Here is a 26,994-nt window from a genome sequence, read left to right on the forward strand (position 1 = left end):
AAGGACAAGTGGAAGATGATTTTGCTGACCCATGGATTCCCTTTTATAACTGGATTAAAAACAAATATAAAGACCAGAATGTAGTAAACATATGAAGGCAGTATTGTAACTGTTACTAGTAATCACAGTTGAAGGATTTGTAGTGTGAAATGATATGATATGTAGATAAGTAGAATGCTAATGCAAGCGCTATATGATTTTCTATTACCTTTCCTCTTCCCATTCCCCTTTCCCTATTCCTATTTTTATGAGAAAACTAATAAAATATTTATTAAAAATTTTTTTTACAGTTTGTATTACTGAACCTGAATCAACTGAATTTTTTTCCTGCGTACACCCCTACTTTCTGTAAACATTGTTTTATATACAGATAGAACATAGGAGACAGCACAGAAGCATCCTACAGGATAGCAGATCTGCTACCCACAACAAATCCCCAGAGAGAGAAAGACACTACACCCCAAAAATGCTTCAGCCAACACCAAGCAGAGTCTGTTCACATCACCATCAGAACTACAATTCCCTTTCACTACACATTAACATACCCTGTCTAATCCCTTCAGCCAAGGGGACAGGAATCACCTTCCTAAAGCTCTAACAGAATGTTTGATTGGAGCCATTTAAGGGGACTTTAACACTAATTAAGAAACGTTACCATTTCTTTTGTCAAGTAGGACAAACAGAGCCAAAGGGATCAGAACTCAAGTTTGTTGCATTATTGTGTCCCAGTATTGTACCTGTTCTGTGCTGTGTTCCACTGTTTAATGATTCACATGAATCAGCTTCCCAAATTTATCCGAAGTCATAAAACTGACAGACTACAGTTCAAAATTACTAGGATTTTTAAAAAGAGGTTTCCTACTCACATCTGAGAAAGGTACAGCATTTATTACGAAGGAAGAGTGATTCATGTGTTGCAGGTCAGAAGAGGTATTATTCAAAGAAATCTGCATCAACAGGAATCCATCTTGTTTCCTGCAGGAAACCCTGCCAAGTTCTATTTAGCTAGAGGTGGGAAGAGGTATCTATTGTTTCATTGGCTGTGCCTTCCAAACCCTGCAAGACATGTTAGAACATTCTGAGGGTGAGGTACTTAGTCCACATAAACCAATGGGTCACAAATAACAGTTTCTCCAAACAATGGGAATCAAGATTCAGATTTCATACCGAGAGAGAGATGAAGAAAATGCCTACATAACTATAGTGGATATGCAGACATTTGGACAAAGAAGCATGGTTATAAATATGTTGTAAACCATGATCGGCAGTCTCCCAAGTTGTTTATACCCTGCTTTTCTCCACAATGGGACTCCAAAGTAGCTTACATTGTTCTCCTCTCCTTCATTTTATCCTCACAATGACTATGGGAGACAGGCTAGGCTGAAAATGTGTCACTAGCCCAAGGTAACCCAGTAAGCTTCCATGGCAGAATGGGAATTCAAATCTACGTCTCCCAGATTCTGGTCCAATAGCATAACTGCTATACCACACTGGCTGTCATAGGTAGGATTGCCAGGCGTCTGGTTCCACTCCCATCCAATAGTCCAGGGGTGGGCAAATTGCGGCCCGCGGGCCACATGCGGCCCGCTACAGAGTTTTTTGTGGCCCGCCAAGACAGTAGAAAAGTGTGATAGGGTACATTTGTCTCATTAAACTGACTCTAAAATTAAATGTGCTTGCAGCTATAGATGATATGAAATTAGCACAATAAATAAATTGAATAAAACTACCACTATTTTATTTAATTTATATTTATTGATTTTTATGATACAATTTATACCTTTTCTGAAATGCAAAGTTAACTAATGAATGCAATCATTTTAAAAGGTGCGGCCCTCCGCTAACCTCCGCTCCCACAAAGTGGCCCCCGAGCCAAAACAATTGCCCACCCCTGCAATAGTCCATTTTTTAAATTGGACTGTCTGGGGGAAGACAGTTAAAATAGCAGTCATATAAAAGCCCAGTATTTTTGTGCATAGGGGAGGAGTGGCTGGCCACTGGCTTGCAGGAGCTGGCAGCAGAACCAGCAGACCTTCCTGTATTGCCTCCGCCTCCTCCCCCTCTCCCCTGCTTGAAGCATTCCCAGGGGAGTGGCCAGCGAGCCACCTAGCCTCCCGTGCTTCCTCCGCCTCCTCCCCCTGCTTCCAGCCCATCTGCCCAGTCTCCTGTGTGCCAGGGAAGAGGATGGCCGGCCCACTTGCCTGGCCACTTGTGCACCAGGGAAGTGGCTGACCAGTCTGCTAGCCCAGATCCTGCATGCCAGGGAAGCAGCTGGCCAGCCTGCTCACCCAACTGCCTGGGTGCCAGGGAAATGGCCGGCCAGAATACCCAGCTGCCTGCACTGGTGATGATGTCACTTGCAGAAATGATGTCAATGCATGAGAGTCGGGAGGAAAATTGGATGACTGCCAGGGCCCCATCTGTTTTTTGGGGAGAGGCCATCTGGCAACCCTACTCATAGGTAAAGTTTATAGATACGTGTGCAGGATCAATTTATGCCACAATTCACCAGTTTGATATTACAATTTGTGCAGCTGACAGGCTTTAGCAGGATATTGTGCTGGCGCAGCCACATGTGTGAATGTGACTGAAGCACCAACAACATCCTCTGTCAAACACAATGCAGCAGCTGTATGCAAAATCTCAAACAGGGTAAGATAGTCACCCTGAGCCTCCCATTATCTTTGCCCGTCATTCCTCTCCAACCTGAATCATTTTTTGTGTGTCTATGATTTCAGCTTCATTTGGTAATTGATGATAACTTGGTCAAGCTGGGAGAACTGGGAGTAATCACAATGAGAAGAATTTTCTTTTTTCCTTCCATTCTCCTACCTCCCCGCAATAAAATTTTCAACCACCTTTTCTTATGTTGCCATCACTGGCAGTTGGAAGAGAACCACTAAGTTCTGTAGAGATCCTCCTCAGTTTCTTTTTACTAGTGTGGTTCCTTAAGTTCTCCCTCTTTGTCTCCTACCTCAATTTACTCTGAGCAATCAGCAGACTCCTGGGTGTCAAGCACATCTTGGCAGACCTAAGCTGAGAAATGCATCCCTTATTTTTCCATTAATTCCACCGATAGCAAGTATTTTTTGTGCATCTCAGTAACTGCCTCAAACTGAATAAAGTAATTACTAATTACAAAAGAAAAAAAAACCCTGATCAAATACATTTCTGGTTACATCAACTGAGTAAAGGAAGAAGGAAAACCAGAGATACTTCCTCTAAGTCTTGAATGTACTTCCGAAAGATAGAAATGAAATAGCCACCTAAGCTTGACGTTCCAGAACGATATCCATTTTATATTACCACAGGGCGGAAGCATTTTCTCCCTACTTATACACTCAGAACGGTAGCTGGTGTAGCACAGTGGCAAATGTAATGAACTGTGAACTGGGAAGCAAATCTCATCATTGCCACAAACTCACTGGTTTTAGACAAACTCTTATTTCTTTCAGTTTCAGTTCTGCAACTGCAATGTGGGCATGATAATATTGGCTGACCTTAAAGAGCTGTTGTAAGGACTGCTGAGAAATGTGATTCTGAACAATGAAATCACTACGTAAAAGCTACATATGATTATTAATTTCTTCATTCAACAGCCTCTAATAGGGTTCCTTGCCAAAATGTTCCATCTCACCTTCACTAAAGGGATCCATCAACATTTTATCCCTAATAAATTCCTCTACTGCTGAATTTTTTTCAAGGGATTTTGTTTTTGTGGCCAGAAATTTGTTGCCAGATTCATCATGGATGTGACATTCAACTGCCTTTGAGGGAGAATCTTTTAAATAACAAAGCCTAAGTAATTTCCATATCCACAGTGGTCATCCTGGGGAAGCTGAGATCCTAGTTAAAATCCAACCTGAAAAACCTAGTTTCACAGCAGCCACTCCCACTTCAAGAGATAGTTTCAAGATAATCTCTAAATAGAAAAAGAGTACAAATGAGAAATGCATCCAGTACACTGAGAACATTGAAAAGATCACCTGTGGGGTTAAGAGACATTTTACTATGTGATTAACTCTAGAGATTTCTAGAGGCAGACACATAAGACTCAGTGGTACCTACTAGTCAATAGCCTGCACTTAATCTCACCATGCAGAAAATCAAGCAAAAATCTGTTCTGCTTGATCAGAAAGAAGGCCACACTGTAAACCTCCGTTCTAAGCTCCTCCTATTCAGTATCATGCCCTTAAAACAGAAGATGGCTCTTAATCTATCTGGTAACGTACAATGCCGACAGAACAGAACCTGGATTCAACAGAACATACAACCTCAATTGCTTCTACAGATGTATTTTACCCTGTGAAGGCAGCAGGAAGCTCCCACTGTATTTGAGAGCATTCACACAATGTGGTGTACAATCTGGACATGACCTGAGGGGCTCTCATATTAAACTGCAGTTAATTAAAGAAAAAGCTATTCCACAGAAGACTCAAATTAAGCACCTGCACTGAGTCTTCTAATGTTCAACTGGGTTTATCCAACTTGCGCTCTATTCAATTAAGCCCTGCTGTAATGATTCCAAGTAAATGTGTGCATGTGTCTTTAAATGCTTGGTTTGAGCTAGGTGAAGAGTGGGGGTGAAAGAGAGGAATGAGTGAGCGATATGATTGGTTGACTGAGATTGTGGGCGGAGTTAATGCAGTTTAGACTGAGAGTGCAGGGAGAAAGGGGGGAGTCAGAAGGAAGCAGGCTAGCTGTGTGCTGCCTGAATATGTTGAAGTGTTTGTGACAGAAATATAACATGTGTGGAACCTGAACTGAGCATGTTTGTGAAAGGACACTCAGTCAGGGAAAGAGAGGCCAGCTGTGGGCTGCCTGAGCAGGTTTAATATTCCTGTGAATGAGAGTCAGAGAAAGAGAGGCTAGCTGTGTGCTGCCTATATTTGAAGTACTTGTGAGAGAACTATTGAATCTAGTGAAGGAGGCTAACTGTGTGTGAAGCCTTAGAAGAGATCTGTGTGAATGAGTTTATAGGAAGTAACTTTAAGAACTAAGAACTACTTTTATGAAACCAATACGCTTCTTGAAAAATAAACATTTTGTTTTGTTATATCCCAGTGTAGCTGTCATTGCTATATCCCATTCATATCCTCAGGGCCACATAGAACCACGAAGGAGCCTGACGCTTAAACCCGTTACCAAAAGGGAAATCTGAAGAAAATATTTTGGAATAATATATTCCTGGTGGCAGCAAACTACCCAGAGGGTGCAAGGGAAAGATTAAAGCAAAATCCACCCTAAAGAAAGTGAAGATCATAACACCTGCTTTAGTCCATCTTGCCTTTTCTACCTCCTCCCCATTTGCCCTTTGCTCTTCCACTTTTTCCTTTACACAGTTCTCATGGCTCCTTCCCTACCTTCTTGTCTTAAAGCTAGCAGGCACCAAAGGAACTGGTACGTGCACTCACCTCAGTACTGTATCATAAAAACATCATACAATACTGTCATGGCAGTTTTTCCAGCACCTGTCACTGACAGTCTTTTGTCTGTCTCCCTTCCAGTCATACCTCCATCTTGGAGATGACACATCAGTTTTGTAGCACTATTAGCAATTGCTTGGAATCGCTGTGACTTGGCAGCCTAGCTCTAGAAACCAAAATAGTTCCAATATCTGAAGCAGGGCTGTAAATGATGTTTAATGAAACAACCATTTTAAACTGTTATTTTTTTTAGCATTTAAACATTAACATGCTCACAATCCATCTAGCCCACATACATGTTCTTATACATTACCAGTATCGCTACTGATTTTTATATCAAAAATGAACATGTTAACATGCTCTGATGTCAGTCTTGTGAGCAGATGATTAAAGGTAAGGCCAGCACTGGGAAAAACGTGTCCTGTATGGTCCTGGAAAACATAGGTAACCCTTCACCAGTTTTCCAAATCTTGGAAAATGTTTACAGCTTTCTATAAATGGTAAACAAATCCATATCGTTTAATGTTTTACATCCCTAAACTGAAGAACACAAGCAAGTCTAGCAGTTTCTGGCTACTTTACCTTTTCTGTGTGGCCTTAGTCATACTACAGCAGGGCTCCCACACTGTAGTACCCATGAGTGCCATGGCACCTACTAATAGGGTTGGAGGTGGGGGACCTGGCACCTACCTATTCTGTTGTGCTTTGCATACATGCTCCACCGGGGGGGGGGGATTGGGCCCGAATTGGGCTGATTTGCCCCAAATCGGGATGCTGCAGAGTGCGGGAACGCTTCTGTGCTCCGCAGTGGCCTGATCTGGGCCCAATCCAGGCTGGATCAGGCCACTGCAGAGCATGGGAGCACTCCCCCACTTTGCAGCAGCCCAATCCCAGGAGGCCCGTGCCTCCCTCACTGGTCAGGTAAGCGGGGGCAGAGGGTGGGAGCGGGGGATCCCCCACCCCCAGCAAGTGACTGGCAACCCTACCTACTACTATTTCCTCTGGTGCCCACCAAGCTTTTCAGGAAAGGGAGAGGGCATTCTAATGTGGGCTTGTTATTGGTTGCTCTCATTCAAATGAAAGGGCTTTCCACTGCAAAAGTAGCCACAGCTATAGGATCAGGAGGACTGATAAGCACCTGCACACTTTCCTTAGTCACTGTGTGGTTCAATTTCCTCTTCATGTTTTCCTTCTTTTTATCCCCCCTTTTCATTCTCCCTCCCTCCCCTCAGGCTTTCCTCCACTTCATTTTATTCCCTTCTGAAAAGCAAAGAGAGAGGCATTGTATTTGGTTCCACCTCCCGCAGCAGTCATTTTGGGGTAGTGTTCACCACCTCCTCAACATCCCAAAGGTGCCTGCAAGCTCAAACAGATTGAGGACCCCTGTAGCAGAGGACTGTTTCGTTTAAAAATGATCTGCTTTCAGTGTATGAGGAAAATACAGTGTTTGCACAAGCACCTTCAACAGTCCCCTTAAGGGTTCAACAACAGATGCATCATATGCCATAGAAAGCACTTAAGTAAGACCTACCCTTCTGAGAGCCTCATGGGCCAAAAGTCATGATCTATTTAGAGAAACAGAGAGAGGCTTCAACTGTACCAAGATCTGATCTTCAAAAAGAACTTTGCTCTGTTTGCCCTCAAACTACTAGGTTGTATTACTCATTCTGACTTCCATCCTCTCATGGACTAGAGCAATAACTTAGGCTAATATCCAATCCTGCTAACACATAGAAGGACTATGATATTATCATTTTGCCTCTTGCCTTACAAGGGACCTGTTTCTTCCACTAGTGCTGGAGATACATTTGATTAACTACTGGCATGAGAGGTAGATACCATTTGCTCTCTCCTTTTTCACAGCAGTTTTTGGTGAAAGTTGTTTTTCACTCATCTAATCCAATTAAGTCTGTATTACCTTTTTGATAGACTACAAACTAAAGATGTCCATCAATTTCCAAAATGCCCTGAATAATTTCTCTTTCTTCCTCCTCCCCTGTCTCCCCCCGCCCAGTTGAACATCAGGTTAGACATTTTGAAGAACCCAAGGGCTGCTTATTTTGAGATATATTGCTTGGTCTTAACTAAAATGAATGTTGGGAGCATTCTGTATCGCAATTACAGAAGTATACATTTAAGTATCCTGCTAATAACAATACTTGATAGGAAGTGATTCAAGGCAATATTTCAAGCCGCTCAAGGTCAAACTAAATGTGCAAGTTTTTAAATAGTTGGGTCCAGGTTCCCCAGACTCAACTTGGGTACCTGCAGCTGTGGCAAATGGCTATTAAAAAATAAAGGAGAGTCCAAACAACCTCAGAATGCCATCACCGTGGAAGGAAGAGCTCCTAACTCCCCCCCCCCCGGAAGCCATTTTCCAAAATAGAGTGCAGGGGAGAGAGGCTCTGGTTTTGCTGCTCCATGTGGAGTACCTGTGCATATGGAGCAGTAAAAACAGGGAAATATCCAGTAGCGTTCTGAGGCCATTTGGGCTCTCCTTTTTTTTTTTAGCAGTCATTCCACAAAGCTGCTGTGTGGTTGCCGGGAACATGAGTTGGGTCTGGGGAACCCAGATCCAACTCTTTAAAAACCTTCATGTCTAGTTTGACCCTCAGAAATTCTGGAGTGTTCCCTGACCATTAAAGCTTAGTTGGAACCTTTGGGGAAATGTTGAACAACTCGTCTAGGAAAATTACAGTAAGTCATACCATATCTATCTCTGTTTAAAAATCTAGGTTACATTTCTCTCTTGTGCATTTCAATTCATTCGCCTTAAAGGGGATAATATAGAAACATGACCAGTGTAGGGGATGTCAAAAACAATGAATTTAAGTATGAGGAGACAGACAGTGTCCAAAACAAAATACAAAACAGGCCTGCATCTAACACAAGGCCACTAAGGAGCAGGGGGAACAGTAACGTTCCAAAAGCCCTGGTCATCTTGCAGGCCCATGTAATGTTGTCATTTGCTTTAACGTAATGTTTTTATTTATTAGAATATTTATATTCTGCCTTGGTAGGATTCCCAGTTGTTTGCCAGTGGCAGGCAATCTCCCAGGGGTTTGCTTCACTGCAAACCCCACCAGCGATCACCTGCCACCAGCAAGCAACCCGGGAAAGCGTGCACTGGGTGCACTCCTGGCAGGGTGTGACAATGTCACTTCCCAAACTGACATCATCAAGCCGGATGCAGGTGTGCTCCTGTGCTTCATTGGGGCCAGCGTGATGACATTACTTCCCAGAAGTGCTGTCATTGTGGCTGTGCCAGGAGCATACACACGAGGGGAAGATTCTCAAAAAGTCCAAGGTAAGTGCCAGGTCCCCCCACCCTCCCTCTGGCAGAGTATAGGGACCTGGTGACCCTATGCCTTGCATATAGTAAGTACCTGAGTCAACTTTCAATATTAAATATTGAATATTAAAACTGACACTGAACAGTTAAAATGGATAGCAACATGCACAGGAAATATATTTAATTGTTTGGGCTGGACCAGGGTGGTGAAAAGTGGAACCCAGAGAGGCTTTCTACATACATGGTGCCTGTTGGCAGCCCTGCATCCATGTAAATTATTTTTACCACCTTGACAGGTGACTAAGATCTAAATGAAATGTTATGGTCTCCCTATGGGGGCATTTCTCCCCAAGTATTATGAATGGTTAGCCAAACAATGCTTAGCATCTTAGCACCTCAGAAATACGTACTGGAGGCAAGATGTCTCAGTGCCAGATTTCTCACCAGCTCTTGCTGCTCTGAGAAAATTGGAAGGGTTGGAGGATGTATGTGGTTGCACTAGGTATGATGAAGAATGAAGGATTATTATTGGAAATGTTACAGGTCTGATTACGTAGGCCAAGATTTACCAGCTCTAGATTAAAATCGTAGCTCAGCCACAAGCTTCCTGTGACATCTTGAAAAGGGACCACATATCCAGATATGTAACTATTCTGGTTAATACCTAGGGTGATGATATCCTCTAGAGTCTAAGCCTAAATTTTCCTCTTCTCCTTTTTACTGTAACTTCTGCAGTGGGCATATGTAAGAGACAACCATTTCTCAACTCTTGTGGGCAGAGAAATGAGAATTAACTGCCTTCCACTTCCCTGTTGCCTCCCATCCTGAATGTATCCAGTTCACTCATGACAGATCCGAGTCTTAAGGTTTTTTGGGGCTCTTACGCATCCTGATTATCAAAATCTGGCTTTCTAATGTGCTGTGAATTTTTCAAAAATCTTTCCATTTGCTTTCTTTTTTATTGCTTAAAAATACAAAATTTTAGTTCATATGGTTGTGGAAAAAATTATGAAGAGTGATGCTGGGATGAGCTTCCATTTTTCAAGGACTGGGACAGCCCTCTCCTTCCCCGTTTTATACACCTTTTACTGTCAAATATGATAAGTACTACCCCTCCTAATCTCCATTCTCTAACAATTTTCCTCCCAAACCTTTGCCCAAACTCCCGCTAGTTCACAAATTAGTTCATGCAAATAAGTATTTATTCATAGATCAAACTTTTTATAGCTACTGCCTAGGCTTCTCAGGAGAACCACTTTAAATACTCTAGATTTAAACTGAATTGAAAACTTCAAAGTAATCACAAAGCAGCCTGTATTTAATACTTTGTATCAATCAAAACAGAAGCCCCCCCTCCCCCATGAATAGAAGCAAACGGAAATCAATGGAACAATATTCACAGTGAATGGCAATGGAAGCCTGCAACAGTGTTCATTCAAGTCAGGCTTTCATTTCTGCTATTTGCACTGTTTAAAAGCAGTCACAGCTATTTTTTCACTGGTAAGTTATTTGTAACCAAAACCAGTGCCTCTCATGATGAACTGTTCATAACTGACAGCTCTTTACAAACTTCATACACTTCTGTTTTTGCAAACATTTCATACTCAAGCGACTGCTAATAAGGTTCGAATGGGCTATTACTAGAGAGAAAGCAGCACACACCAAAAAAAACCCCTTCTCTATCGAGGTACCTCTGCAATTCCAGTGAAGTACCTTTTCTTTCCTAGCTTTTCCTTCTCTTGCTGTGCCTTTTCAGAGTAGTGTTGTCTAAGGTCAGACTTGTGGGAGACAGAGAGGACTAGGTTCTTCCTGCCTTCCCCACTGCTGGGGACGTTTTATTCTTTTTCTGAGGCCAAAGGAGAGAAGACAATTAGCTTTCCCACAACTGCACAGGATCATGTAATTTATTCTACCACTGACTCAACAGCTTTCCCAGCCTGGCGGGAACAGTGGAGGCTAATGAATGGTGGCAGGAGAGAAGGAAAGATGAGAAGAATTTTCAGGAGGCCTGAAACACAGGATGAAAGAGGAAGCAATGCACTAAGCGTAGAACAACAGAAACACTGAAAACTTGCCATATCCTCCATGGCATATCCTTACACACACTTCATTTGGAAAATTTAAATTTTAAAAAGCTGCAACACTGCTTTTAGCAGCCTAATTCTGTGCATATTTATAGGAGTGGATTGGCTCTTTAATTTACTGGGAAAGTTCCTGACAGGCTACTGGTGCCCAAGAGCAAGCTAAGCCAAGCTCCAGTGACACAGGGCCACTCAGCTTAGGCTGGTTAGAAGCAGTGTAGACATATGGAATTAGTGAGCCTACATGTTATTGCCCACTTGATGGGTTCTTTCTCCCAAAGTCATTTTAATATTCCATTCTGCCTCTACATATTTACCCAGAAGTTCCACATAGTTCAACAGGATTTATGCTTCAAATAAGCATGCAAAGGATGACAGGACTAAAAGTATTGCACTTTGTCCTGCCCGTCCCCTTGCATACCTTTGTCAATTAAATGTATTTTTCCTCATAGCAAATAAAAATAAATATTAATAAAGAAGCAGGAAGATCTCAAATTTACTGCTAGGAGTTTTGTTCATGCCTGCTTTGTACATCACCAACGACCCATTGATTCTCTATATTAATGGTTCTCTATATTTTCCAAGTCTCAGCTCCTCCAATCAATCTGAGCCAGATTTTCCAATCACTTATCTCTGGGTAGCTACCACTGGCACTCTTTGGCCAATTTCCTAGAACTTGGCACGCTGGCTAAAAATGAGAACTACATTCATTTACGGGGGGAAGGGCTATTCACACTGACAAATGTGCAACTGAGACAGCAAACTCTGAATATCATCTGAATATCAGAAAATTTTCTCTTTTTCCATTGCCCTCCTAAAAATGGTAACAACTTTCAAACTGAATCTTACAAAATGGAGATGCTAATAGTGGAGTGAAGGTAGGGTTGTCACTCTCCAGGAAGTGGCTGGATATCTCCCGAAATTACAACTGGTCTCCAGGCCACAGAGATCAATTCACCTGGAGAAAATGGCCACTTTGGGGGGTGGACTCTATGGAATTATGCCATGTCAAGGTCTTTTCCTTCCCCAACCCCACTTTCTCCAGGTTTCTCCAGGTTTCACCCTCTATATCTCCAGGAACTTCCAAACTTGGAGCTGGCAACCCTAAGTGAAGCTCTGACCCAGGAACTGGAGTATCTACTGTTCTTGATGGAGTTGCACTCTCCATAAAGGAGTCGGTTTATAGCTTGCGGGAGCACCTGGATCTAGGCCTCCTGTTGAATAAACAGGTGGCAGCAATGATCAGGGCTACCTTTCACCAGCTTTTGCCGATGAGCCGTGGCCATTTTTTGATGGGGGGGGGGAGATCTTGTGCATACTCTGGTATCATCAAGATGAGATTATTTCACTGCGCTCTACACTGGACTGCCTTTGAAGACTGTGTGAAATCTACGGTTGTTACAGAATGCTGCAGCCTGAACGCTGACTGGAGTGGGTAAAGACCATATCACTTCAGTCTTGTTCCATCTATACGTGCCCAAAATTTGTTTCTGGGCCCAGCATACCATAAGAACCGCCCTCTCCCATATGAACCTACTCATCTACTTCTATTATTTTTGAAGGCTCTCCTTTGGCTGCTCTTGCCACCTGAGGCTAGATGGGTGGCAACCCAAGGAAGTGCTTTCTCAGTCGTGGTGCCAAAACTTTGGAACTCTTTCCCCAGAGAGATTTGTCTGTCTCCCTCTATTTTGTCTTCCATGAAGACTTTTTTTTTCCGTTTGACATACCCCAAGAATGTTTTTTTGTGTTATGTCTGTATGCTTTTATTGAATTGTTTCATACATATTTTAAAACATTTCAATATTAAAAACATTTAAAATAATGTATGATATTCGCTGCCTTGGGGACCCCATTTCGGTGGAAAGGCAGCACTGAAATGGATGTGTGGGTGGGTGGAAAGTTGCTGATATTAACCTAACATATGTAATAAAATAGTTTATTATTTCTTTATCTAGGCTGGCACATTTCAGAACTGAAACTTTACAGTTGTATACCACATTATACTTCTCTGCGATTAGAATTAAGTTTGTTTCTATTACGCTATAAAGGATTCTGTTCACTACCCAATTAGTTTCAGGAGTGCTACAGCAATCTCTCTTCTCTTGTTAATTTGGACCTTTCTTTACAAAACAAATATGGGACTAATAGATGATACATCCAAGGAATACATGTTCTAAAGTGAACTGAGGTTTCATATAAAGTGCCTTGGTTATGTTTGAATTAAATATAACTTTTCTTGCCAAAATTAGTAGAAAATCTTCAGAAGCCTGCCCAAGTTAGCTTCAACTAAATACATGGAAAATAGAGATGGGCACGAACCTAAATACGAACCAAAATTCGTCACGAACCAATCAGTTCATGGTTTCGTGAACCGGTGGTTCGCCAGAGCCAATTTCTGACAAACCATCATGAACTTTAGACCGGTTCATTTGGTTCATTTTTCAGTTCGTCACTGCAGACAGCCTGGCACCAATCAATCAGTTTCCTAGGCAATGGGGGATGGGCTTTCTGCAGACGTTCTGCTGACCCAGAAGTGACATTTTCACAACCAAACAAACCAGTTCACAAACCAGGCCAGGTTCGTGAAAGTTTGTGGTTTGTTTGGTTCATGAGATGTGACGAACCACGAATCACATGGTTCATTTTTTTCCAGTTTGTGCCCATCTCTAATGGAAAACGAAAGTTGATTTATATTATAGGCACGTAACTTTCTTAGTATATACACATGAAACTGCCTTACACTGAGTCAGATTATTGGTCTATCAAGGTCTCTAGAGTCTCAGTTACTTTTAACTGGATATGCCAGGGATTGAATTTGGGACCTTGTAAGTACAAAGCAGATACTCTACCAATGAACTACAATCCTACTCCAAGGCGTGCCAGAAAATGCTATAACTAGTGTTGACTCTGAATTTAGAAATTAACTCCAATATGTAGCAAACCAAAGTAAAGAAACCAATGAGAATTCTGAAAGGACCTGAACCTTTTACCAGTTTTATAATGGTAGAAAACTGTATGTCACATTCAGCCCAAGACATGACAACAAAGAAGTGGACTCAGGAGTATCATGTCTTAATTAAGTATTTAATCATGCAACATCCTTGGGAAATGGTGTTTTGGGTGGAAATGTTTTAAACAAAGACATACACAAAGCACCTCAATTCATCCTTTTGGTCACATCTTTCCTCACAGCCTAAATAGAGGGAAGACATCTCACATGACACTGTGACATTAAAAAAATTAAATAAAATTAATTGTCCAAAGCTTCATTCTGAATTTTTTACCCCCATTATATTAAGACACTGGTTTGCACTTATCACAGCTCCCGATTTCAGAATCTCAACGCAACTTTGAGATAATATATTTTTTCAGGAATCTTTCTTAACGCTTGCTGTAATTCAAGACCTTCCATTGAGAAGAATTTAAGATGCTGGAGACTCTCCAAAACCAACTGATAACTCCTTCAAACATTAGGGCAGTGGTTTACTTATAGACACAAAGTCAATCTTACTGAATCTATCATTCTTCAGCAATCATTCCCACTGGAGAGAACAAGGAAACAGACATGAAATTACTTACTTTGTACTGCTAGGGGATTTTATTCCAGCACAAAGCTGATGATACTGGAAAAATACATTTCTAATATTTTTGGCTGGCACTGGTGGCCACAGTAATGAAGATGATTCCGCCAAAGCTTTAGCATAAAAACAACATTTCTGCACTTTGGCTTTGAGATGTCTGGAATACTTTGCCTATCCAGAGCAAAAGGGATGTGCAGTGACTACTGATGAAGTGGATTACTTGTCACAACATGCCTGATTTACTAGGAGAAGCTGGAGTCTAAAGTTCAACAGAAAGAACATACAGGTCTGCTAGGCAAAAACAGAACGCTAATTAGGGTTGCCAGGTTGTGCCTGGTAATTGGTGGGAGGTTCAGAGGTAGGGACGTGGTGGAGGCTGCAACATCCTGTGTACCATTACATAAACCACAGAGTTTCTGGCAATTCCTGAACTATCCAAGGTCACTGTCAGGTTTTCCCTGGAAGTGATGTGGTGGCACACAGGGCACCAATGTTTTAGTTTTTTTCCTCCAGCTGCCACTTAGAGTGGCAGTAGGCAAGTAGAGCTGCCAGAAGGAGGTTTCCCACATAGCAAGAGGCCTGAAAGCCTGAACTTTAACATTTATGCCAGACTTATCCAATTCAGTAGTCTCACACTAACTGTCTATCATAAGCTCTGATACTGCTTACCCTTACTCTCTTCTGCAGTTAAAGATGACTCTTAGGGCCAAGGCCACCATGGCAGCTGACCAGGCTACAGCGAACATAACTGCAGTGCAACTAGTTTGTCACAAACTGTAAACACCATCAAAAGACATTACATTACATTTATTTCGACTCTTACAGTGCCATCCTAAGTAGAGTTACATCCTAAATATATGGAATCCAACAGTCTGAGAAATCTCTTTAGGACTGCACTAAGAACCTCGGTTCAAGTCCCAAAATCTGCAGCAAAGACAGCAACTAGAGCTGAGTAGGATTGGTTCTTAGGACCAGAATGGTATACTGAAATAGTTAAATTAACTACTAACATAACTCTATAGATGTAAAACAGCTAAAAATTTTGAAATTATAGGAAGGAAAGTTTTTTGCCCATTTTTTTCCTGAGAAAAATTGAAATATATGTAAATTTTACTTTTCTATCAAACAAAATTTACTGATTTTTATATGTTAGTATATGAAATTGTATTATTTGGCATATTTATGGAATTTAAAACCATAAAAGTTTTCACTTTCTATAAGATAAATTTGCAAATATACCCAGTACTTGAGAAGGAGTTGCAAACTGCTACATCCTATGCTACCATAGTACATATATATTTTTATATCAGCAGCAGCAGCAGCAGCTATCAAAGAGGTAGGAGAAAATAAAAGTTGAAGATAAAAAACAAATTCAGTAGTAAACAAAAGCGAGAAACTCTCTCACAGAGTCACAACATTTAGGGCTACAAGCATGTTTGGATATTAAACTTTATAACATTGAAAACACTAAACTTTATAATAATGTATTACCCTGAAATACATTATAGCATATTTATTTATTTATTTATTTATTTATTTTCGATTTGTATTCCGCCCTCCCCACACCAGCAGGCTCAGGGTGGATTATAACCATATGCAGTTTAAAATACATTAGATAGTTAATAACAATTAAAATAATAAAAACATCCAAATTTACACAATTTAAAATACATACATACATACATACATACATACATACATACATACATACATATATATATATATATATATATATATATATATATATATATATATATATATATATATATATATATATACATATACATATACATAGTGGCACAAAATCCAACCAACAAACCTTTCCCTATCTCCAGAGCATTGTAGCAGGAACTGTTTACTAAATGGGGGTGTTGCTAGTGGGGAGGGCATTTAAGCAAAAAGTTCTTGAAAATGTTGTATATGTCTACAGTGTAAGAGGTTATTTTTCCCAGCACTCCCCAAAATTTCCCAGTCTGTAAGATGAGGTTTTTCTCACTGAGAAAGAGAAAATATTTCATAGGAGGTTTTTTCAGCGTTTCCCAAAATTTCCCAATTTTTATTTTTTTTTGAAAAATCGAAAAAGTCCTGAGACGTTCATGGTATACAAATTGAGTGTGGAAAACCTTGTCTTAAGCATTTTATTCATTCTAAAAGAAAAAATATTTTACAGAAGCCCCCCTCGGCATTGTTCCCCTAATTTTCCCAATTTTTCCACTGGAAAAAACTGATAAAGTTGTTCGGAATAAAATGAGGAAAATTCCCCTTGATTATTCTGGATCTTCATAACACCACACTATTGTTGATAACTACTCTATTGCTATAGCTTCCTCATCCTCTGCCATAGAGATATTAGTGTTTGATTATAGTCATAGCTACCAATAGTAACACCTAGCAACCATTCCCTCTACATCAACTAGTTATCTGTTTCAGGCAGCACATCACTCTCAAAGCCAGCACTTCACTCTCAAAGCCAATTTCAGCTGCTAATTAACTTTATCATACATATTTTTGTGTGCACGTATTTGCCCTTGAACTTTTTCAAAGACCTATTTAGGGCAAAAATCATGATGCACCAAAGTTATATGGTACAAGCCATTCTTATGTAACACACTGGCATTCTATAATAGGAAGAAAGTAATAAACCCAGTGAATTATTCATAAAACAATATAATTAAGCTGGGGGGGGGGCGGTTGGAAGGGAACCACAATAACTACTTGTAAGTTACCTCCTATCTTTGCTGATTGTTATCTTACTATTTTTGCCATCAGAGCTAATGGTTCAAGTTAGTGCTTTTCCATAACAATTCAAGACACAAGTACAACCAAAGCCTTCACCATCCCACTTAGAACTACACAAAATGTTCTCAGTGCTCTAGAGAACATGGCACAGAGAAGTCTGGAAACATTCCAGTCTGGAAGAAAAGCTACCATATTGTATTGATTGTAGGGATGTGCAATGGAGGTTCGGTACATGTTGAAAATCACCGAATTTTACCTGATTCGGTAAAATTTGATATTACCTAACTTAAATCTATATTATCAAATTAATTCAGGAATACCGAATTTAAGTTTATCAAATTTATTTGACAAAATTTGGTAAAATTCAGGAAGTGCAGAGTGCTGTTCCTTGCTGTTTCTTTGCTAAGGAACAGCAAAGAAACACTGCGTCTTGCCTTTTTTTGCCAGATGGGCGGGGGGAAAGGGAGGGGGAGTGAATCAGAGGCAGGAAGGGGAAGAGTAAAGGAGGGGGAGTGTGAGTGGCCAATCCTTGAAGCAGCTCTCCTTCTCTGGCCAATGTGATACTCAAGAAAGAGACTGCCTTTAAAAAATTGCTTCAAGGAGTTAAATTGCCTCAGTCAGTCTCCATTTTGCTCTGGCCTGGAGATTGAGAAACAGTGTCTGCTTGCTTCTGCTGGCTGTTGGCTTTCTCTCCTGGCCTGGTTTGAACTGTGACTAGATCCTGCTTCCCAGTGAGTGAAATGGATTCCTAGCTGCTGCCTGGTTTGAGAGTGGTAGACCCACAGGGTTTTTTCTTTCTTTGGAGGGAGGGGATTTACCAGGTGTCTGAGAGGGACAGGAGTGGGGGGGAGGGTTTTTTTTTTTGCATTTTAAAACCTGCTTTTTTGTTATGTATGGGGGATGCTTTGGTTGGTCTTTATCCTGTGGGAGGCTTTGATTTCTGGCTCTATATTTACTACTTCATGTTTGCTGCTTGTTCTTCTGTGGGGTATTTTATCATGTCATGTGGGTAATTTGTTATTTGTAGTTTTAATAACATATATTTGATTTATCTACCACTCTTCAGGACAACTTAATGCTCACTCAGAGTGGTTTACAAGGTTATTATTATCCACACAACAATCATCCTGTGAGGTGGGTGGGGCTGAGAGAGCTCCGAGAGCTGTGACTGACCCAAGGTCCTCCAGCTGGCTTCAAGTGGAGGAGTGGGGAATCAAACCCAGTTCTCCAGATTAGAGTCCCGCCGCTCTTAACTACTACACCAAACTGGTTATAATTCCTGTTCATTTTATTAAATTCATGTCTTCTTCCAGGGTGGATGTTTTCCCCTGATATGGGTGCTTTCTTTGTTGCTGTAAATTTTTGCTGGTTGTTCTTTGCAAGGGGGGAGCTGTTTTCCCCTGTTGTTGGGCACTCTTTACAGAAGTTTGATTGGTGTTTCTGCTGGGTTCTGTTTTCTGTTGGCATAAAAGTTTGGTTTGGTTAGGTGTTCAATTGTTGTTGGTTGTTCTTCTTCTTGAGGGATGTTTGTTGGGGTGCTTGGTTCTGTTTGTTAACTTAACCTATTGGTTTTTGGGTGTACTTTTTGAGTATCCTGAGAGAGTTATGAAGTGTGAACTTTGAAAAAATGTTTTTAAGATAGGCTAGTTCTAGGTTTTCCCTATAGGGAATAATGGAGATTGGAGGTGGCTAGGGGCATCTTTTGGGGGGTCATAAAATGGGCTCCGTGGTCCAATCTTCATGAAACTTGAGGAGTCGTTGGAGGACAGTTAGGAGTAGGTCCTCTGTAAATTTGGTGAAATTTGATACAAAAATGACCCCACCTCAGCCACCGGAAATTTCTGAATTGAGTTTCCCTTAGGAAACAAATGCGAATTTTACCAAATTTGTTCTGTATTGCCAAACCGAGCTGGAGAATAAATTTGGCATTCTCTGAATTCTGGGGGTTTTTTTCAGTTCGGTATTACCAAACCGAATCAGCCAATTTTTTTTTCCTGTGCACATTCCTAATTGACTGATACGCATACACCCACCTTTTCGCTACCAAAGTCTTATAAAAAGAGAGAGAGAAAGAAAGAGAAAGGTATGAGAGATGGCAAGCACACAGACAGAAGAAATGATTATATCCATAAAGGGGAAAAAAAGATAGCTGTAAACCCCAACTGTGTGCTAGTTTAACCCAAAGTTTCATTTAAAGGCTTTTTATCTGTGAGGAACTGTTTTCTCTCTCTCCCCTCTCATAATAAACAAACACATTAAACAAACGCTATTGAGATAGTCATGTTAGTCAGTTATGGTAAGGACCAAAAGATATATTGTAGCACTTTACAGACTTAATACTCTTATTAAAGCATAAAGTTTCGCGAGGTAGATCTCACTTCAGAATCATGAAATTAACCTACAGAAATAAATATATAGTGAACAAAAGGTTAAAGGCCAAGAAGTATAGTTTGTCACATTTCTATTATAAACACAGTGACTGTTTTCAACTGCTGTGATTGGCAATATGTCAACCTAGTTATGATAAGCACTTATATAGGATATGGAAACAAAATCTATATAGTATTAACAACTTTGTGGAATGTGCCAATGAAACAGAAAGCAAAGGTTTGAGGGTCAGGACGGGCTGGCCAAGGGTCTTCATTCCACCAGTGCTAGATGCTGGCTAGTGGGGGCAAAGGAAGAAAAAGAAAAGGAAAGTTTCCTATCTCTGCCCCCTGCCAATTTGCTTCATATTCTTTGTGCCTTATGGCAAAAGACTGTTAACATATTAAGCCACCCATTAGAAACATATTACTATAAATAAGATGAACATTCAAAAAGTTTACTAAGGGAAAAGCTACAAGTGACGAATGACACTTGAACAGCAAGTGTATTTCTCCCTGTTCACTTGCCCTCCACTCAATCCACTTGCCGTTCAAGTGTCATTCATCATGTGTAGCTTGGCCCTAAGACAGAAGCTCACAAGCTTGCATCTACCCAGAAAGTAAGACAGGAAGGACTCATAGTTATTTATGGTATGTTTGTACTTGAGGTTCCTTGAGTCCAAAATCCCTGCTGTGTGAATGGTTATGGTTGCTGATGGCCTAACCACTGACATTTGGCACTCATGCTTTCTAACTCTGAATAAGTCGCTTATAGTTCCTCCTCAAGGTACTTCAATTCCCCATTCACTTTTAGAGCCTGTGACAACAGAACATTTTGAAGGGCAAATTTGCTGTTTTACATCTCCAAAAACAAGGAAAAATAATTTACAGACCAAAAGAAACTGGCAATAGGGCAACCTAGAAAGACCAACCTAGAACAAAATCTAAACACAGCTACTTTCGCTGGATAGTGAATATATCAAGAAGGTTCCCAGATATGTAGGTGAAAGAAATATGGAGCATCAACAGACAATCCAGGGTCAGTAAGTATTTGTAGCTTACTCCCGAAAACCAGAATCCAACTGAATACAGAGACATTGGTCCCCAGAATGGAAGAAGCTTACATAAACTCCTGGACCTTACCACATTGTTTTTTAACAGCAACAAGGATTCATCAGCTTCTATCAGAACTGGAGTTTCTGAGACCAAGTGTTATTTTCTCCAAGCTTTGTGGCCAGCTTGCGCATCTCATACAAGATCTTCCATGAAGTAAGGCAATGCTGGAGGGAAAAATCAAAAGCAAGTTAATATTTGCTCAAAAAACAATACGGCAAAAATAAATCCATGCCATCTGCAACTCTAAATAATCTGCTGCCTGAAGTCTTATCTCTTGCTCCCCTCACCTCCCTCCCTCACACACACATGAAGAAGTCAATAGGAGTACTGTTGTCCAGCAGGTTCTGGCAAGAATAGGGGTGGGTTTCAACCTAAGTCCCACCAGGTTGCCCAGCACACCATAGCTGGAGGAGGATAGCTTGCATGAGCATTTTGCCCATTTTCATTCTATCTATACTATAATGCACCTTAACGGCAGGAGCCAAGAATACCTACTGCACTGAGGACTGACTGCTTAACCTGCATGGTTCCAGCATGGCATCTGCAGTAATCCAGCACCTCATTTTCTAGAACAAGAAGGGAAGCAGGAGAAGTGTCACAGCATACTGGTACATAATGCTGCAGTCCACTGAAAAATGAAGTTGATTTCCTAATCTTTCGCCTTATGTTTGCCATTTCCCCTTGCTCTACCTCCAGTAGGGTTTTTTTGTCTGTTTTTTAAAAAAATGGTAGTTCATATATTGCTATACTTGTTTAACATTATAGCAATATATCCACTACAGCTATTTTTTTAAAAGTCTATTTAAAAAGATCTCCAGTGGTGAGCAGGAGAATGGAGGGCAGGAGGGGAAATGGCACTGGATTGAGGTGGGGGGCAGGGGAGATGTGGCACCTTCTACTCTACACTTTCCTCCCAAAACCCACTTAGTGTACAAACTTTTAGGAAAGTCTATACTAAAGCAGGTTTAGGAAACTGCAGAACAGAGCTGTAGAAAACTAAGAAGGGGGAATAACCGGTCAATACTGTCATTTGGAAGCCTCCAGAAGAACCAGTGCAATTTGGGAGGCAAGCTAGAGCATAAGCTCTGTGTGGAAACCATAAAGTCATCTTCCATAAGAATATCATTTTCCCTTACCAAAGTGAAAGAAATGCACTTGCTGATTAAAAAGAGCCACATCTAATTAATTTACCTTTGGAAGGTATTATGCAACTGAAACCTCCATTCTTTGCTGGTGTTAAACATTGTTTAGGATTAAATCTATGCCAGTGCTAACCACAATTTATGCTAACCAACTTCCCTCTTATCCAGCTCTCAAATGTTTTAAACATTAAGATTTTATTTATTTATTAAAATAATTACAGCCCATAATTTCCTTGTGAGTCTATTTCCTTGTGGGTCAAGGCAGCTCAAGATAAATAAAAATAAACTTTGATTGACATTAAGTGCAATTGATATTGGTGCAAATGCAACATTTTTAATTTTAAAAAACCCTATTCCATTAAATTCAAGATTTTGCAACAGGGGCAAAGGGAGAATTTCTGAAAATCTGAAGGGTTTTTATGGGAATGGTGGCAACTAGAGATGGGCATGAACTAGAAAAAAAATGAACCATGCAGTTCGTCGCATTTCGCAAACCACGAACTTTCACGAACCTGCCCCGGTTCGCAAACTGGCTCGTTTGGTTCGTGAAAACGTCACTTCCATGCCAGCAGAAGGCCACGTCCGGGTCAGCAGAAGGTCTGCAGAAAGCCCATCCCCCGTTGCCTAGGAAAATGATTGATTGGCACCAGGCTGTCTGCAGTGATGAACCAAAAAATGAACCAAACAAACCAGCCTAAAGTTCATGGCGGTTTGTCAGAAATGGACTCTGATGAACCACCAGTTCACGAACCATGAACCAGCCTGGTTCGTGCCGAACCTTGTATTATGGTTTGTGCCCATCTCTAGCGCCATCCTGGGAGTTCTGACCGTAGAAAATCTACATGCCACTGCAATCAGTTGTCTTTCTAATTCCTTACTGCAGTTTGATTACTGCTAGATAACTCCCTCACTGCATCAAATGGTACTTCACTAAAGAGCATGGTCTTCTTTGCACCAGATCACATGGCACAGACAAGAAGGGAGGGACATGACCCAGAATAATACAGTCTTGGCAGCATGAGGCAAAGAAGAGTTGCCCCTATTAAGTAAGCACTGCAGTGATGCCATGTGCTTTCTGGTCCTCTTGTACCCCATCTTCCTGCAGCACAGCTGTATACTTCCATGAAACATCCAAAATAGCAGCTGTGTATCTGTTTTAAGGTAAAAAGTCAACTGTAGCTGATTTCTTTTTCATAGTTGGAATAATTGAAGTCCTCTAAATTGTCTCATACTGATAGTGCAAAAGAAAAAAAAATAAAGCTCCAGTCCAGCTAATCTGCAACAGCTATAGTGCTCATAAATCCAATCCAAGCAGGTATCTTTCAAGACAAGATACAGGGATGCCTGTTTTGAGTTCAAACACACGCAAAACAGGGAAGAAGGGAGTTGCCCCACAAGCACAGCTGTGGCTACAAAGTCCTTTGCTGTGGATGTTTTGGGACAGTTAGCCAGGGCCAGAACTGCACCCATAATGGATTCACCTTGGCTTGACTGAGGTGACAAACAAAACAACACCCTTAGGGTTTACATAAAGCACACACATTCTTTGAACACTTCTTGAGAGTAGACTGGACTTAAATTCCACTTGGAATATTTATGCACAGGTGTTGTAATAAGACTAATCCTACTTCCTGAAAATGTTTTAAGGTGGCATCAAGAGTACAGATAACATTATAACAGTTATATGCACATTCCAAGCTACAGATAAACAAGAAGTAGTGGCAGGTTGAGGAGCATTTCCAAAACCACTGACATTCTGGAAAGGATGTGATTAGTTTAAATTAGAGATTGTGAGCTATCCCCGCTCTGCAGGACTGTGTTTTTTTTAATCCAAACTGCTGTGCCATGCCAACAGCAATCATGCTAATCTCTCAGCAGAGGCAAAAGATTTACAAAGCCTTTGGTCAGTAACAGCAACAGAAAACTTGCCAGGCTTAAAACTTAGCTTATTTTTTCTGCAGATAGTAAGGGTTGGAGGAAGGACAGGTCCCACAGGTGAGGGTAAGTTACAGGAAGCTTCTACAAGGGCACAAAGTAATGACAAACCAAGTATAAAAAGAAACCACAGAGAAAAGGTCAGCTGGTCACCGGAATAATTGCTGTATCTCTGCAAGAAAACAGGTAAAATATCAACAGGTTCATACTTGATTATTTTTGTGAAACTGTGAGTGAGGTACTCGGTAGGTAATTGTTCTGTTCTTTGGAGACCTGGCACTGGAATCTCACAACAGTGTTTTCTACGTGTTTTTCTGAGCAGACTGACCAATTGAGTTTTGCCAGTGTTTGCATCCAAGTATCAGCCCAGAAATTCTTTAATTTTATATTACTGTCTGTACTAGATTACTGCCACTGAACACTCAAGGAGCTTACTGAATTTACAAAAGGTTCCTATTAACCCTTCATGGATCTTATACCACTACCTGGAAATCACTGTTCTGCAGTCAAGATCACACGGTATGTTCGAATGTGATTCAAGACAACTTGGGAGAGATACCGAAGATCCAGAATGGCATCTGTGATCTTTGTTAATCTAATATCCATCTCTCTGGTAAACAAATATACAGTACTGCCGAAATAAGTAAAAGAGACTGCTGGATGGAAATATGATGGAACTGAATCTAATACCCCCAATTCCTTTTAGCTCAAACCATTAGATATTTTTTTAAAATGAAAACAGATCAGATCCTAACCACCATTTAGGTTCAAGTGTTTCTGAATTAATATCTGGGGTCAAGAAACTACTGGTAATGAAATTAAGATGCAATTCCTGTGTCTGTGCCTCCAAAGCACAAGTAAATATAATGTGGGGTTTTGGAATACGCTAGTGATACATGGCGATGCAGCAAAATGGCCACCAAAGCAACTGCGTGGCATTGTCCCAATTCTGGCATGCAGTTTAATGAGGGGAACTATCATTTTAAATTGTATTTATTTTCTAAATTAACACATTTAACCTTTTTTTAAAAGAACATGTCAATATACCCAAACTGTAAGAAAACATAATTCTTTTCTTTTTCTTTCTTACAAGTACAGATTATATATGGCCCTTAAAATAAAGATCTCATGTTTATTCTCTCCCATCAATACAACCGTAACAGATTCTGTAACAATTCAGAATTGTTACAACCGTAACAATTCATTTTATTCCCTCTTGGGCAGGGGGGACATCAATGGCAGACAGAAGCCACACCCAAATCACCGTAAAAGATTATCACAAAATATTGTATTAAAAAGTGCAAAGTAGGGTGGTGCTGTCCATATTTTGGTTAGGGGGGAAATCCTGATGAGAAATTTGTGGGAGATGGGGTTGTTTTAAAACCATATCCCACAAAAATGAGAGGAAAGTAAACCCTCACAGCCTACCCCAATCCTCAAAAAAACTTTATTCTCCTCCCAGCCTAAGCAGAGATCTCAACATAAAGCCCAACAGTGTTTTTATAGAACAGGGAAATTAACAGCAGTAATGCTGCATATTCTGAATCTACTTTGCTATTAACAAAACGTCCAGGAGTACCACTGCCTCCATCTGTATTTTTCTGCTTCTAGCTGGGGAAAATGCAACACATGCAGACACCACAGCCATTTTGTTTAGGAAAACACATTTGGGTCAGAGGTTTTTTTTAAAGTATGCTTCTTCTGGTTCCTGCCTCCATCTTGTTCATATCTTCCTTAAATCCAAAGAAACAACAGAGCCAAACTCTGTTGCATCACATTTGCTCACTAGGAGAAAAATGCATTTAGGAATCACACTAAGGCAACTAAGGCAACACTGACAATAGAACAAATGGATATTGTTACAGACACATGTACCTTCCATTGCGTGGCCTCAGTCTACTTCACCAATAGTAAAGTCTTAGTACAGTGGAGCAATTCCACGGTTATGAGGGAGAAGTTCAGCCTCAGTAAAAACTCAGTCTCGCTCCTTATTTAAGGAATACAGTTCTCAACATTCCTGGAAGGTTGATATTATCACACCCACTTTGTGGAAGAGAAAACAGATGCAAACAGAAAGGAATAAATTAGCATAAGTTCACAAAACTGAGCCAAGAACCAAACCATATTTTCTGACTGCCGGGCAAACTCTTTAAGCTTCAAAACCACTTTCAGCTGTGCTCACCTATCTGTGATACCCTTGTATCAATAACTCCACTGCAATAGTCAATTCATCTTGCTAAGAAAGAGATTATGAATCACTCTTCACAGCCTTAGTTACATACATTTTTATATCTCTGCCCAGTGAAAAAAATCACAAACACAAATGACCCTCAAGCATGGAAAGGAAACTTGCTTTTCCATAAACATTCAGAAAGGACTCTGTTTTGTAGAAATGAAAAAGGACTATACAAGAACCTGTGTTCTGTATTTATGAGTCCAACCCATACTCCTAAAATACTAAAGTACGCCATTACAGAGCACCAGGTGTCAGGAAACTGATACACAGCCCCTAGTGGCCACATCTAGAAAATGCGTCTGTTTAGATGGCGTCGTCAAAATGAATTTAACCTAGCACCCTCTCAACATACCCAACTGCATTAAATTCTCCCTGCTTCTGCCAGGAACAAATGCAATCTCAGCAGTGAGTCCAACCCCTCACCAGAGCAGCCATCACAGTTGTGTCTCCCGTTGCCTCCTCTGCGGAACTAGCACTGCAGGATGCAAGACTGCCTCTGGAGGAGTCAGCTCTGCAGAGCAAGGATTCACACTAGGGGAGGAGGGAAACAGAGAAAGTGATGCATCTACAGATAAAGAATTTCAGATTAAGCATAACCCTTGGAAAAGGAGAGGTAAAGGGGAAAATGAAAGTGCGTATGAACGGATAAAATGGGAGCGGCGAATTTTCTACGTCTCCCTGCCCTCCCTCCCTTCAGGCATCATGTCTGACTCTTTCCAGAAATGGCTCCCTCGTTATTAGTCCTTCCCCTTGAACCACCCAACCCAAACAGCAGCAGATACCTATTCACCTATCTTCAGAGCTTTTAAAACCTGCTGGCAGGTATGTGTCTCGTAAGAACACTTGAGAAGAAAGAGTATTTGAAAGAAATCAAGATGGAGAATGAAAATGCATCTGATCTGATTCTAAAGCTAGCAAACGGCTGCTGAATGTCTGGCTGTACTTGACGGTCTTGATGCCAGTGACTCACCCACACGAATCCTTTTACCATCGTAAACCTCTCAGTTCAATGGAGCATTTTATGAGAAAACGGCACACAAAACATACCCTCCCATGTTCTGTGATAATGCCAGGTACCGT

General features: G+C 40.8%; 1 long non-coding RNA gene across 1 annotated transcript in view; it reads right to left on the reverse strand.

Annotated features, from left to right (window-relative positions):
- The window catches only part of LOC129329732 (uncharacterized), a 56,053-nt gene extending 34,559 nt beyond the window's left edge, over positions 1 to 21,494 (reverse strand). Inside the window, exons 1-2 of the long non-coding RNA XR_008597015.1 lie at positions 21,097 to 21,494; positions 20,629 to 20,765 (exon numbers count right to left, since the gene is read on the reverse strand). This is a non-coding gene — a long non-coding RNA (uncharacterized LOC129329732). The remainder of the gene's footprint in view (positions 1 to 20,628; positions 20,766 to 21,096) is intronic.
- Between the last annotated feature and the right edge of the window lie 5,500 nt (positions 21,495 to 26,994).

Source organism: Eublepharis macularius, chromosome 5 (assembly GCF_028583425.1).
Source record: "Eublepharis macularius isolate TG4126 chromosome 5, MPM_Emac_v1.0, whole genome shotgun sequence".
Lineage (NCBI taxonomy): Eukaryota > Metazoa > Chordata > Lepidosauria > Squamata > Eublepharidae > Eublepharis > Eublepharis macularius.